Below are 16,353 nucleotides of genomic sequence, written 5' to 3'. Positions count from 1 at the left end.
TTTCAGGAAATACTTTACCATTACTAGGTGTCCTGTACTCTGAGTTTCTTTCTTATCCTGTTTCATTTTTAGAATGTTGGTTATAACTCACTATATTGCTGGACCAAAGGATAAGAACATTTATAATTTTATTAAGATGTTGATATATTGTTCTTCATATAATTGTATTAATTTCTATTCTAATCAGCAGTGTATGAGAGTAATGTCAAAGCTGATATTGTAAGTGCTGTGAAAATTCTCCCCTTAGAGTATGTGACTCATCAGGGTGTTCAAACTTGAACACCACCTGTCCTATCTGGAGATAGAGTAGCTTGTGCTTTAACTCCTTTTTCAGTAGTAGGAGGAGAGGGAAAAAGAAGCCTGTGGGTTAGTTGAACATGTTTTAAAATTCTGTCTTGATTTATCTGTAATGTTTTGATTCCTATCTCTTTGAATAGCTGTTCTATGTTTGCTGTAGTCATTATATTATGTATACATAACTTATCACAGTCTACTGGTCAAGTCTACTTTACCTCCCCTCCCATTTCTAATATAATTGCTTTTTTAATATTTTCTTTATATACATTGAGAACCATATCACATAGTGTTGTAATTTTTCCTTTAACCATCAAAGGTAATACAAAAGACTTAAGAGAAGGAAGGTATATTGTATTTACCCATGTTCTTATTCTTTCCATTCTTCTGATTTCCAGTATGCCTTCTTTCATCATTTTCTTTATGTTTGAAGAACTTCCATTAGTCATCCTTTGAGGGTAGGTCTACTGGCGGCAAGTTCTTAGTTTTTTAGTTCATCTGTGAATGTTTTAATTTCCTTCTGTCCTGAAAGATGTTTTGTCTAGATATAGGATTCTGGGTTGGCAGTTCTTTTCTTTCAGCACTTGAAAAAATGCTTCTGGACATAAAAATATGAGTATAAATTGAAATTTAAAGTGTTTAATAACTGTGACCATAATGGTCTAAATGTTAAAACATTTTCTTCTAACTTATAATTACTATGAGTGCAACGTAAGTATATTATTGATTTGTTTTATTATAAACAATTACTAAATATAAATGCATCTCTTCAGAGGAGACTGCTTTCTTCATGGAATTTATGTATCCATGAATGAATATTACTTATGTTAGAATGAGACTGGTTCCAATGGAAATTAATAAAAAGAAGAGATGTTTGGCTATTAGTAAGTGTGAGGTTTACAAAAGATTTATTGATAATTTTGCTAATTATATCATTTACAGTAGAAGTTACAAGTCTGTTTCTACCAAATTAGTCTATATTTAATAAGTCTGTGTAGGAATGAAAAACTGAGCAGAGTAATACGTGTTCAGGTTTAAAAAAAACATGGATTTACTGTCCAGTATCCTTTTGGCAAAAAATAAAAATGTTTCTTAATAAATGTTCAAGAAAATATAAAACACTAAATTAACTTTGGTGTAAGTTACTTTTACTTGAAGATAAGCCTCTTTTCAACTCCTTGAAATCATACAAAATATCTTTAAGTTACAGACATAAGACAAAGGTGATTGGTAGAATGTACTAACACTTTTCTAATTTTCCTGATAATGGTTAAAGTGCAGATCTTGAATTCTGAATAATTCTAGATAAATTATGTAAGGTGTTTGGCCTTAAGATTTTTACCTTGGTGAACTAAGTTGTGGCTGTCTTCAATACTTATTATCACTTTTTTATTGGATTTTCTCTCAGGTGAGTTTCTTAATTATAAGTTTGTATTGGGGCCAAAATATCTTCTTTTTAAACAGGATATGTTGCAAAAATATAATTGCCACAGGGTATCAATCTTCATTATATTTCAGTGACTAAAATTCCATGGGGCAGGAATTTGGTGTTTTCCTCACCATTGGGTGTGTCCTTAACAAAATGTATGGGACAGGGAAAGACAAGACCACCTTGGATATATGCATGGTGATTCCATTAAAGGTTATCACACTGCCCCCCCCCCCCCAATCAATATTTCAAATGATTTCTTTGGTGTTCTGGATATTTCTACATCTCAGGGAAGTGCATTATAGTGAGATTTTAGATGTATGAGAAATACATCTTTCTCTTGTGAACAGGAACAAGGAAGATTATAAAATATAGAAAAGGAGAAACCACCATGATATTCTGACCTTGGTATTAATTCTAGTAACTGGTTGGTAACTGTGGAAATTAAGGATCTGAAAATTGGTTCCCTTAAAACCATCTGGTCCCCAGTGTAAAGACTGCTGGATTAAGGTTTAATCTTTCATCACTGCATTATAGTCTTGAATATTCTGCTGTGTAGTATTAACCTGACTTTATTTTCATAACAGTTTTAATTCCTTTAAGGACCTTCATTATAGTGCACTGAATACTGCGATTCTCCGTGCTCTTTGGGCAAGGATTATTTTCCATTTTTCCTTAGTATGCTCTTCAATGAAGCAGTTTTTTTTTCTTTCTCTTGTCTACCTTTAACATGTGATTTTTAAAAAATTTTTATTCACAGTCCATTCCCCTCAGGTTTTGATTTTTTTCTCTTGCATCAGATATTTTCTGCTTTTTGGTTCTTCATTCATTCAAAAAACAGGACATGTTGCAAAAAATATAATTGCCACAGGGTATCAATCTTCATTATATTTCAGTGACTAAAATTCCACTGGGGCAGGAATTTGGTGTTTTCCTCACCATTGGGTGTGTAGAAACTATCATAGTGAGTGAATGAATGAGCAAGGAACAGACTTTCTCTAACTCTTTCCTTATTAGAACCTCTAGTTAAAAAAGAAATAACCAAATCAATAAGTTGTAAAGTCTTTTTATTTTTGTTAATTGATAATTAAAATAGTGCTTTTCTGATAGAAAGATAATTAAAATGCTCTTAATATTGTGGTAAGAGGTGTTAACATTTCTGATAATTTTTCTTTTAATAAAAGTTAATGGTAATATTTGGACTGTTTCATAAAATTATAATGGAAATACAGGATAATAAAAACACCTATCTCATAAGGATGTTATGAAGATTGAATTAGTTAATACCTATACAGCACTTAGAACAGGGTGTCATACATAGTAAAGTGCTTGGTAACAATTAATTAGTCATTGAGGATGGTGCTGAGAGTGATTTTATTTCCCCATCATTCTTTAGGAGGGCCCGGGATGGTCAGTTAATCGATTCATGCATCCTTAGGGAGGCTGGTTTCATTTCCCCAGCGCAGTCTTCCCTCAGGCCCTTGCAAGAGTCCCCTGAAAGGATCCTGTACAAGGACTTTCCCTCAGCTTCCTTCTCAGAGCCTTGAGGCTAGGGAGCTGGGAAGAGCTTCAGAATGGCTGTTGTCAGGTGGTAAGAGTTTAAAATGGGATCTACTTTTCAGCTCTCTGTGACTGTGTGACTCTTCACCTCTTGCTTTCCTCCTCTGTTCATCTTATCTCAGAGATGCCTTCTCTCATACCTTTTCTTACTCTGAACACCATACTGGATTGCTTTTACTTCCACACCACTGCCATATTCCTCTGCCCATTTGAACATACTGTTCCCTTTGGCTGAATTACGTTCTCTCTCTCCCTTTCCCCTTGCTTTATTTGGCCAGGTCCTACTTGTGCTTGCATTAAATACTCCTTCCATAAGGAGGCCTCCTCTAACCAATTTCCCCCAGAGTGGTTTGCATATCTGTCAGTTTTTCTCTTCACACCATCTCGTGATTCTTAAAGCATTTCATCCCGTTTGGCGTTGCCCTACAGACTCATCTCCCTGAATGTGATAGGATTTGATGTGTTCATTGCTCTATCCCCAATTCCTGGCACATAGGTCCCAATTAATGTTGTATACATGGGTGGGGGGAAAATACTGGAGGTATTGTTACTTATAATTTGGTTAACATTATTTCCACAGCTGCCTTTATTTTACAGAATTTTTATTTTATTTTTTTCCTCTAAAGCTGCCGAAACTTAGAAGCTGATTCTGTCACAGTATAAGATGCCCTTGGAAAATTCTACATTCCTCTTAGATGAATCTTTAGAACTTGGTGAGTTTCACTAGATACCTTCAAGCTTCATTTTGAGCTCAGAGGTATGCCATCTTTTTTTCTTTTTATTTTTTTCATAATTATTAGGTATAGTAAGGTTTGAAATCTCCTGGCAAGGAGCATAGGACAAAGTATTACAAATATATTTAGGGCATGATCTGTTGTTACCTTCCTTGATAGCTTTTAATTATCTTTAGAATTTTCATTCTTAATGAGGTGTGAAAAGTTACTCACTGTTAAGATAATTGATATCAGAATTTTAAGTATTTTCAGCAGTTCCTGGAATTTTTCAAATTTACTCAAATGTAAGATTTATAACTTTGTTTTTGCTGAGATAAAGAAAGGTAATTTACAAATGACTGAAAAGTAGAATAAGAATTATTTCCTGTCAGATTTTAGGTTTCGAGATAAAGAATCAGTTGATTAAGGTAAAAAAAGGGCCAGTCATGCAACTTCAGCGTTCCATCAGGGGTGTCAATCCAGCCTGCTGCCTGTTTTTGTGTGGCCCATGAACTAAGAATAGTGTTTACATTTTTAAATGGTTGTGGGAAAAATCTTAAAAGAAGAATACTACTTTGACATGTAGAAATTATATGAAATTCAGATGTCAGCATCTGTGAATAAAGCTTTTATTGGAACACAGCCACCATTATTTTTTACATATTGTGTATGGTATGGCTGTTTTCAAGCTATAGTGGCAGAGTTAAGTAGTTGCATCAGAGACCTTAGGGCCCAGAAAGTCAAAAATATTTACTGTGTGACCCTTTGCAAAATAAGTTAGCTAACTTCTGCTCTACGTGGTTAGAGAAGTATTTACAGGTTGGATGCTAAGGTTTAAGATATGTGTGGGAGGAAATTACAGGGAGATGAGAGTGCCAACTCTCAATGACTTATTTATATTATTTATACCTTTATCCTGGGAAGTGTAACTCACATTCTAATTACTTTGGCATGTGTTGCTGTTTTAAAATAGAAAATAAATCAAGAGAAATCAATTCTGTTACTTTTCTTCTAAAATGAATGTGTGTGTGTGTGTGTGTGTGTGTGTGTATATATATATATATATATATATATATATATATAAAATTAGTATAGTACTCCATTTTAATGGACTAAATGTAGTACTCAGGATTTAATGTTATCATAATACCTTAAGCTCTTAAAAGATTATACCTTTTGTACATTTTCTTTTTTTCCAGTATATGGAGATTACCTGTTATTTTTAAGTGAAAGTACTAATATAGGATGTCCCCCAAAATGTATATACACTTCAAATAATTAATTAATTCTAATGAGTTAAATTTGAAAAGAAAAGAAACATCAATTGAGCGATCAGCTGTTAAGGGTGTATACATTTTTGGGGGACACCCTGTATATTATTTGGAAACTTCTTGGTGATTCACTCAGTGTTGGGGATGGATGTACATGGCTCCTTTTGGAGTCCATGAATAGCCTTCCAGGATAATTTTAAGGAGCTCTTCTGTAGTGACAAAGACTGGTTAAGTCCTATATTAGGAGATAAAAGGCCATGATTTTAGCACTATCTTTCTTGTCTCTCTAGAACACTTAGTAGTTTTGTGACTTTGGAAATATTTTACAACTCTGAATCCTAGTTTCTTCATTTTCAAAATAGGGGAAAATAATACCTGTTAAGACTTACTGAATTATAAGTTTCCTAAGGGTAGGTATTATGCCTATTTTTTTAACCACTAGATCCCCCTGTCATAGGTATGGTGCATAGTTGGCACACAGTCAGTCAGTGTTTGTTGAGAGAAAGAACAAGATCTGTTGTAGTCTAATAACTGTCTATGTATGATCACAATAATTCCAGTTTTTTAAAAAGATTTGCTTATTGGGATTGGGTGTTTTTGTTAACCCTAGGAGAGAATTTTGTTGAAGACAGTGATTTTCTCTGGATTCATTCTTTACAGATAATCATCAAATCATTGGCCAGATTTGTCTTAGTTGATAATATATTGTTATTTTTCGAAATCTGAAGAACCACTAATCCAAGAATTACCAGTCTCAAAGAAAACTAGAAGCCTTCTCATTGTAAAGCAAAGAGGAAGCGGGGGGCGGGGGGAGCATTGATGTGAGAAACATCCATCGGTTGCCTCCCATACACTCCCCAACCAAAGGACTGAACCCCTGTGCTCTGACTGGGAATCAAACCTGCAAACTTTTGATGTATGGGATGATGCTCCAACCAACTGAGCCACCAAGCCAGGGCTGAACCTTTGTGGGGTTTTTTTAGTGAAACTTCCCTATATATTTTGCTCAAGAACCCAACTTTTAAAATCTTGTCTTGCAGAATAATACCTTACATAAGGTAGTTTAAAAGATATTTAGATGAAGAAAACGGTTCTAAATTATAAGGAATTTAGGGAGAGATGATAGCTAAATTCAGTACATAATTCTGGACTGGAACCTCTACTGGAAGAGGAAGAAAACCCTAAAGGACTTTACTTGCTCAGTTAAAAAAATTGGAAAATAGACATTAAATAAAAATATTTTACAATTTTTAGATTTCCTGAAGTTAGTAACTTGCTGTAGTTATTTAAGAGACTGTCTTTGTTCTTAGGAGGTGTGCATTGAAGTACTTAGGGGTAAAAGGGCATGATATATACAACTTACTCTCAAATGGGTCAAAAGATACGGTTATATATGATAAAGAAAATGGTGCAAATGTTAACAATTGGTGAATCTGGATAAAGTATATATAGGAGTTCTTTGAACTATTATGCTTTTCTGGAAGTTTGAAATATTTACAAGTAAAAAGTTTAAAGAAATGTCTTTAACAGTTATCAAAAAAACCTGGAAATTATGTCCAGATACTGTTGCTTTTAAATTATTATTTACTTCCTTTAAAAGTACACTTATATTCCACCTTGACCGAGTGGCTCAGTTGTTTGGAGCGTTGTCCCATACACCAGAAGACTTCAGGTTCAGTTCCCTGTCAGGGTACGTACATAGGTTGTGGGTTTGGTCCTCAATTGGGGGCATATGGGAGACAATCAATCATTGTTTCTCCCCCCCCCAAAATCAATAAAAGTAATCCTCCGGTAAGGCTCAAAACAATAAAACAAGCCCACAAAGCTTAAAAAAAGTACACTTATATTCCTTGTGTTTATTTTTCAAAGTGCTTTCACACATACTCTGTTTACCTGGTAGCACTGTTGTTGAACAGTGTTTTTTGTGGGTGGTTTATGATTAACCATGTTGTCATCAGTGCAGGTGTTCTGTGAAGTTTTCCTGAATTTAATAAGTTTCTGACATACATATTTTATAAAGCAGTTTTAGTTATTTTAGAGTAATGTGGAGATAAAATGAAATAGAACTTTGCAAATGTAAAAACTGCTATACAAAGATAAGATCTTTATAGTAACAGTATTCTTGTGGATTATCTCATCAGTTATTTTAATCATAAGATCATAGTTAAAACCAATTAGTGTAATTTAGAACTTTGAAAAATTTTAGGTGTAGTCTCTTTAATTTTCATCCATCCTGTAATTTTCTTCACTTCAGCTTGTTTCATTAAAAATCCATTAAATGTTTCCTTAGCTCCATAAATATACTTTGTTCTTAAAAGTGGATCTGCTTTTATTTATCAAATTGAACTTATGTTTTGAAGAAAACTCAAGAATAAGGATGTATTAGAGTTTTTCTCAAAATGGTATTAATAATTGCAGACGTTTTTGAGCATTTATTTTGTGCTATGCATCATGTTCTAAGCACTTCACATTTAATAGTTTTATTTCCACACCAACCTTATGATGACACTTGCCTTGATTTGCTCTTTTCGATTTCAACTGAAACTGAGCTTAGATGCTAAACCGCAGAAGCCTCGAGTTTTCTTACCTCTTTTCGCCAAATACAAACTGTGGGAACTAGTGATCTGGAACTTAGTACAGAAAAATTGATCGCTTGTATTTACATTAAGAAAAAATACTATCTTAGAATTTTCTAGTTTATGAATATGGGATAGATCTAACTTCAAGCTAGACTTTCCATTGCCCCCATAATGTCAAAAGGATCCACATATCAAGACAATTCTTCAATAATTTTACTGAAAAAGGGAGTTAATATGACTTTTTGTAACCCAACTAAAAGGCAGATTGATATAGAAACCTATTTCTATTAGAAACTTCAATTTTACCAACAAGGTAAATAACTGAAAAATTAAAAAAATCAAGGGACTGATATGTCAACTTTTAAAAACTTTTTATATTGAATTAAAACATGCATATTATGAAGTACATAAATTCTGAGTATCACTTTGATGAAATTTTATGAAGTCATCATTCTTTAACCAATACCTAGATCAAGATATAGAACATTTTCATCAATCTAGGAGCCTCCTTCATGCCCCCTGACAGTCATCACGCACTCCCACAGGTAACTTGTTCTGAGTTCACTCACTGTTCATTAGTATTGTCTATTTTTACACTTTGTGTCTGTCTTTATTTGATCATCTTGTTTATGGAGTCATCCATGTTGATTCATATAGCAGTAGTTTTTCCTTTTTCAGTGCTTTGTAATAACATCATTTGTATGTGTATACCACAGTTTATTTCTTCATTCTACTGTTGATGAACATTTGGGTCATTCTCAGTTTGGGGCTATTATGAACAATGTTGCTCTAAATATTCTTTTGCATGTCTTTTGGTGTACATATGTATGCATTTCTGTTTTGGCTAAATACCCAAGAATGAACTTGCTGGGTTAGCGTATTTTGTTATTTAGCTTTGGTAGATCCTCCCAGTTTTCCAAAGGGGTTGAATCAATTTATACTGCCACCAGCAGTATACAAGAGTTCTCATTGAGTTATATCCTCACCAACACTAGAAATTATTAGTGTTTTTAATATTAGCTCTTCTGCTGTATATGTAGTAAAATTTTTGTAGTTTTAATTTATAATTCCCTGATACCTTAAAAGGCTTAGTAGATGTTTATATGCTTGTTGACCATTTGGATATCCTCTTGAGAAATGCCTATTCATGTCATTTGCCCATTTTTCTCTTGGGTTGTCTGTCTTTTTAAGAGTTCCTTATCTGTTTATAGGATAAGCTTTTTGTTGGATTAAGTATTAAAACTATCTCTTCTATTTCTTCACTCTTTTTTTTTGGTGTTAAAATATATCTTTATTGATTTCAGAGAAAGGAAGGGAGAAGGAGAGAGGGAGTTGAAATCACTGATCAGAGAATTGTCATTGATTAGCTGCCTCCTGCACACCCCTGACTGGGGATCGAGCCCGCAACCCAGGTGTATGCCCTGACCGGGATCGAACCACGGTCCCCTGGATCCTAGGTCGATGCTCAACTGCTGAGCCATACCCAGCGGGGGCTATTTCTTCACTCTTAATACATGTCTTGATTAAGATAATTTCTTAATTTTAAAAGACTCCATTTTAACAAAGTATTCTTTTATGGTTAGTGTTTTTTGTGTGTTTTAACAAATCTTTGTCTATCCCAAAGATAAGAAAATATTCCTAGGTTTTCTTCTATAAACTTAATTGTTTTAACTTTTTTTTTTTTAAATAAATTTGCCCTGTTCTTTTTTTTTTAATATATCTTTATTGATTTCAGAGAGAGGAAAGGAGAGGGAGAGAGAGAGAGATAGAAACATCAATGATGAGAGAGTCATTGATCGGCTGCCTCCTGCACGCCCCTGCCTGGGGATCGAGCCTGCAACCCGGGCATGTGCCCTGACCGGGAATCGAACCCCAGTCACCTGGATCCTAGGTCGATGCTCAACTGCTGAGCTATGCCTGGCTGGGCAATTGTTTTAACTTATATATTTAGGTTTATGCATGGTATATGGTAGGATTCATGGTTCATTTTATTTTCCATATGGAAATCTATTTGTTCAAGCATTGTTTATCTAAAAGATTATCCTTTCTCTAGTATAATACAGTAGTCCCTTTGTTGTAAATCAGGTGACTATTTATGGGCCAATTTTTGGACTCTGTTCCATCAGTCTGTTCTTGTGACAGTGCAGTACTCTTGTAATTAGCTTTAAATCTTCCAGCTTTGTTCTTCAAAATTGCTTTGGTTGTTTTTGGTACTTTAAATTTCAGTAAAAATTTTATACTTAGCCTATCAGTTTCCCAATAAATAAACAACCAAACCTTGCTTAATATTAAGGAAGTTTAATATTATTACCTACTATTTCATGTTATTACTAACTAGCTTAATATTGAATCAATAGATCAATTTGAGTATATTGGACATCTTTTAATAATGAGACTGAATACATTAGCCATAGTATATACTTTCATATATTTAGGCTTTTAAAAATTTCTCTCAGAAATGTTTTGTTATTTTGTGTGTAGAGTTCTTATATCTCTTTTGTTAACTTTCAAAGGTATGATAGTGATACTGTGGTTATGTTTTTAAAAAGTCCTTGTAATTTATAGATTATACTGGAATATATACAGATGAGAGGATATAGATTTGGGGAGTTGCTTTTAATAATGCAAAGGGGGATGGGAAGGGGCAGAATAAATGAAGTAGGATTGACCATGATTTGATATTTGTTGAAAATGGGTGATGGGTATATGGGTTAGTAATTTCATTATTCTTTTTTACTTTTGTGTATGTTTGAAATTTTCAGTAAAAATAGGTTTTAAAAAATGTAATGACTTCAGTAGGTTGAAATATATGTTTGTATAAGAATCCAAAAGTTCGCCTGGCCAGGTGTGGCTCAGTGGTTGAGCATCGACCTATGATACGATTTCAGAGATCAAGGTTCAATTCCTGGTCAGGGCACATGCCTGGGTTGCGGGCTTGATCCCCAGCAGGGGATGTGCAGGAGGCAGCCAACCAATTACCCTCTCTCATCGTTGATGTTTCTGTCTTTCTCTCCCTCTCCCTTCCTCTCTCTGAAATCAATAAAGATGTTTTTGAAAAAAAAAATTCTAAAGTTCATAATAATACTTTTAAAAAAAAATCCTCCTAGGCACCAGTTCATTATTCTGAAAATTTTTGGTAGATGAAAGAATCAACCATTTATTCTTTTTCTGCACAAATTATATTTCAAGGTAACTAAATAGGTAGGAAGGAAAGTTTACCATTATAGAAGAATCACAGCTAATAAGAAATGCTGGGAGAATGATAGGATTATAGACTCAACACAGCGCATCCTCTAATAAAATTATGAATCTAGATAATGAACAGTCAGTAACTACTAAAGCCATTAGGTAAAAGTCTGTTGGGAAATGGACATAGTACAGTGGATAGGCCAAAATGGAACAAGCCTCTCTCTACGACTGAGTGGAACCAAAAACTGTTAGTAGTTACCAGAGGGGAAGAGGGGTTAGGGGAAGGTAGTAAAGGGAGTAAAATATATGGTGACAGAAGGAGATTTGACTTTAGGGGGTCAATGCACAATGCAATATACAGATGACATATTACAGAACTGTATACCTAAGATCTATATAATTTTATTAATCAGTGTCACCCAATAAATTTAATAGCAAAGCTGTCAATAGAATACAAAAACCAACTATCTAAAGACTCTGAAAGTTAATAATAGGCAAATTGAGAAGGGAAGTCATAATTTGAAGAATAGTCTTTATAATGGTGAGTGTACCTTTTTTTTCCCCCCTGTGTCCCAGCTGTGACTGAATGGGCTAAATTATACAAGTTGGTATAGCAGTTATCAGAAACTCAGAGAAACCCGTTCCAGCCAGAGGACAAGGAAAAGGGATCTTTTCTTTTTCTCTCAAGTCTTCCCTGAGACTATCTCCACCTCTAAAGAATTGCATTGCCATGGTGGCACAACAATTTAAAACTCTGAGAGAAAATAATTTCTTTGTCTAGAGGAATTGGGAAAGAGGCCCCTGGAAACAAGAGCATGCTGGGGGAACCTCAGAGAGAAGAGAGCTGATGTGAGAGGATATTCCCTAATTGTGAGTATGAACCCACAGAAGCCCCACCTCACACATGAGCTACACATTCACAGAACAGACCTAAAGAAGCACAGCAAAGACTTAGAGAACTGAACTACAGTTATAAACTACTGTTCAAATCTCAGATTTGCAGGAGTGATGCTCACAGAGGACAAGCCCAAATAACATACTAAAGACTTGAAAATTGAACTGACATTAAAACCACCCCCCACAGAAGGCAATGTAGTACTTTCAGTCTAAGCTTTAAAAAAATCAAATTCTTTAGAAGATGGTAACAGAAGCTAGAATTTTATAACTGAATTTTCAGAATGTCTAGGATATAATCTAAAATTACTTGATATAAAAGAAACAGGAAAATCTGACCATTTTTTTTATGGGAAAAGACAATTAACAGATGCCAACCGTGAGATGATCCAGATGATAAAATTATCAGAGAAAGACTTTAAAGCAACTATTATATTCATGTTCAGTGAGATAGAAATGAGTATTCTTGAAATGAATGGAAAGATAGTTCTGTAAAAGATAGAAAAAAAGAATCAAATGGTGAAATATCAGAACTGAAAAACACAACAGTATATGAAATACAAATTTACTGCATGGGGTCAGTAGCAAACTTGAAGATAAGTCAGTAGAAATCTTAAATCCTGTGTCTTCTGTATCAAGGGTATATATATACCTCTGTTCTATAATACTTGTTAAGTCTAGATTGTACCCTGTGAAAGCCAGCCATAGGCCTTCTGGCTGTGAATTTTTGTGCCATTTACACATCCTCTTTTACCCATAATTCCTACTGCATACTTGCATGCTGCAAAGATGTGTCTGTGTCATCTGAGCCTCATCTTCCTTGATACTCCACAGATCAAAATAGGGTCTTGGTCTGCCATTTTTTTACTTTGTCATTTCAAGTAAGGATCAGATAAGGCAGTGGGTTAAAAAATAATAGTTAAAGGATAGACATACCAACAAATATTTATTTGAAAGCTTTGAAAGTAAATAGGAATGGAGCAATAAGTAGAAATGGATATATGCTCACACACACATATATGTATATATATCATATATTGCAAAATTTTACAACTTGAAGTAAATTTTATCTTAAATATAAACGTAGATAAAATGGTTACTTTTGTGAAGAGGAAATGCTCTATGGTTATTTACTGAATAATCTGTGGTTCAGGATGCATCTAAACTTAATTGAACTAGTTTTCAGTGGGTTGTGAACTTGTTTGGCCTATTTGGCTGCACAAAAGCAACCTGGCAGTTTACCCAAGTTTAATAGGTCAAACCAGCTGCCATTTTATGACGGGATTATACTGAAAAAGTTAGAGGAATACTTGAGGCCTTAAAAATTGATATATTTTAGAGGTATTTTACATGGATCCGGTTGCCTCATTGATGAAGTAATATATGTCAAAAATTGTCAGTATATTTATACATATTAGTTATAAATTTCTAGATATCTATGAGCTATTCTAAGCCTAGTATTTTCATAATACTACTTAATTATCAAATTTCTTAACAGGTCCCTAGAGATTTATAGTACTAATGAAATTCTGTACTTCTTTTAGGTTAATATAATTCATGTTCATTCTACCTCCCTTTTTTTTCTGGAGATTCATCTCACAAATTTACATACTCTTGTGTTTTTAAAATAGACTATTCCACAAAGATTGTGACTTAATTAATCTTGCTTGGATATCTGTTTGTTACTTATAAATTACGCCAATTTTGAATATTCCCTAGCACATTACATAGTTGTCCAAAAGAGAAGTATGCTCTTATAGTCATTTGGATACTGAACTAAACAAACTTTTACCATTCAATAAAATACCCATAGAGCCTGTTGCTGCCATATAGCAATAAGTTTAGACTTCAGTTGCAGTTTAATTCATATATCTAGAATTATCATCCACATTATTTTTCAATTCCCTTGAAGAAACATGAAAGGAAAAAATAATTCAGAAGTTACAAGCTTTATGGCATAGTGGTATATTCTTTTATCTATTGATAGATCAAATTATTCTTTGATGTTTCATCTTCCCTACAAGATACTTTGTCTTCATCAAAGGGAGATTCCTTGGGTCATGGTATGTGGTAGGCAGGTAATGGCCTTTCAAAGATGCCTGTGTCCTAATTTCCAGACCCTATAACTATGTTCTGTTATATGGCAAAGAGGAATTCAGGTTGCTAATCAGCTGACCTTAAAATGGGAAGATTATTTTGGATTATCTGGATCTGGCTGGGTCCAATGTAATCACAAGAGTCTTTATAAGGGAAGTGGGAGGCAGAAGAGATGGCAGCCTGAGAAGGACATGGCCTGGTGCTGGCTTTGAAGATTGAGGAGGGGCACCTCTAGAAACTTGAAAAGACAAGGAAACATTTTCTTCTAAAGATTCCAGAAAGGAATGCAGCTCTACAGACACCTTAAGTTTGGCCCAGTGAGACTGGTGTTGGACTCTGTCTGACCTGTGGAACTGGGAAATAATAAATTTATGTTGTTTCATTCCATTAAGTTGGTAGTAAGTTGTTATTTTAGCCATAGTGAACTAATACACAGTATTAGTTCTGTTTAGTATTCCATTAACAATATGAATTTTACATATTGATTAATTGAATCCTGATGTGAATGGCAATGTGATTCCCTGAGAAGATCAATTCTAGTTTATTAAGAAGTCATTTGTGTTGATAATACATTGGGCACTGATGGCAGACCTTTGTTTACCCAGGGATCTTTATGTTCTACTTCATGGGAATGGTGACAAGTTTAGTGGGGCTGCAGACAAGTTATGTGTACAGTGAAAGTCGAATGAGAGATGAAGCTGGAGAAATGGAATGAAGGCAGAAAGGAAAATTGGTGCCTTATAATGTGGCAAAACAAATGATCTTCAGAAGCCTTAGTTTCCCTTCCACATGTTCTTCAATATTTGTATTATTTGTGTCTATATTAGTAAATGCTATAGTTGGAATTATGAGAAGTTTATGTGAGCATGACTTCAGCTGTATTAAAATTGTAAGCAGCCACTGCATTTTGCCATGGAACGGCTTATCTATATTATAAACATACAAAGAACTCAGTGGCAAAAAGGAAGAATAGTGTTTAGGCAGACATGAGAAAGAAGCATCTCTGATAAAGTATGAAGGGCAACCTGACCAACAGACTGTTACTGTCTGATTTTCCCTGACCATTTCAGATCAACTTGCCTTGCTCCTTTGTGCCTTATATGGGATGAGGGACTTTGAGGACTCAGCAAAGATTAGGAGACTAGGACAGGTTTAGGTTTTTTTTAAGACATAAACATAAATAACTAAATTAGAGCTATGTTGTCAGTTTATAAAAAAATGTGTTTTTATTTTTGTGGTTTTGAATCAAGCTGATTATATGCTGTATTAGCTTGTGTGAGGTACAGAGGGGTAAGGTGCTTGAAATTGAGAATATGGAGAGGTGTGTGATACTGACAGTGGGGAGTTCTAGAGTAACTCCAGGGAAATGAATTGGAGTAGGATGGAGCATGGGATTGTTGGAGGAGAGGTGGTCAAGGAACTGACTGGCCAAGGACTGACTGGGAGGATCATTTATGTAGATATTAAAATTCCAAAACAATGACAAAAGAGGTGTTGGAGAGAATAGCAGCCCTTGGGGAATGAGAGGGCTTGTTCTGGGGGTTTATGAATAATTACAAGGAGAAGATGATAGCTGATACAGTCTGGAGGCGTGAGAGTCAGAGCTGGAGATTTTAGGGAGAGGAGAAAGAATAATTTAGAAATGACAGTGAGGAACAAGGAAGTCCACCTCACCACCAGGGCCTAGTCATATGGGATGTAGCAGAGAGGGAAAAAAGCCATCGTTTGGAAGGATGGAGCTAGAGCAGAACTAGAGGAGAGTGAGATTTCCATTTGTACAGGAAAGGTGAAGAGAGAGTGCAGCAATACTATTGAATAACTAGGATATTTTGCTAATATACTGTGAGTTCCAGAGGGCACAGTTAAAAAGATTTTGGAAATCCTGAAAGGAAGGGGAAAAAAGGGGTCAATGTAGGGATATACAGAATATGTAGGGACAAGAGTCCAGGTGATGGGGAATGACCTGGGTGTCTTGGGCCCCTCCTGGTAACTGATATAAAAGGAAAGTAGGGCATAATAGGATTAGTCTTGATGGTTTTCTAGGCAGATTTGTAAATATTGAGAGAGAGGGGATTTGGGAAAGGCTGATTTATCAAGAGTTGCCAGAGGTTTTGGACCTGTATTAAATTTCTGTTGCCATACCAGTTGTCACAAACTTAATTGCTCAAAAAGGTACAAATTTATAATCTTACAGTCCTATAGCTCAAGTTCTGCATGGGTCTCACTGTGCTAAAATCAGTGTGTCAACAGGGCTGCATTACTTATTGGAGGCTTCAGAGGAGAATGTTTCCTTGTGTTTTCAAGCTTTGAGAGGCTGCCCATGTTCA

The 16,353-nt window shown here is 34.7% G+C and overlaps 1 protein-coding gene across 7 annotated transcripts in view; it reads left to right on the top strand.

Moving 5' to 3' along the window:
* Positions 1–16,353, top strand: part of CLOCK (clock circadian regulator) — a 117,709-nt gene that overhangs the window by 28,599 nt on the left and 72,757 nt on the right. For 3 of the 7 annotated variants that reach the window (XM_081134532.1, XM_081134538.1, XM_081134531.1), the window contains exon 3: positions 3,910–3,996. The gene's annotated coding sequence lies outside the window, so the exon portion shown is untranslated. Of the gene's footprint in view, positions 1–3,909; positions 4,041–8,316; positions 8,392–11,816; positions 11,906–16,353 lie in introns of those variants that run through there. The other 4 variants (XM_081134535.1, XM_081134533.1, XM_081134534.1 and 1 more) reach the window with 3 other exon arrangements.

The sequence above is a fragment of the Miniopterus schreibersii genome (assembly GCF_964146895.1).
Source record: "Miniopterus schreibersii genome assembly, chromosome: 1".
In the NCBI taxonomy this organism is placed as follows: domain Eukaryota; kingdom Metazoa; phylum Chordata; class Mammalia; order Chiroptera; family Miniopteridae; genus Miniopterus; species Miniopterus schreibersii.
The sequence above is the reverse complement of the archived record's forward strand: the minus strand, read 5'-3'. Positions and strand labels throughout refer to the sequence as shown.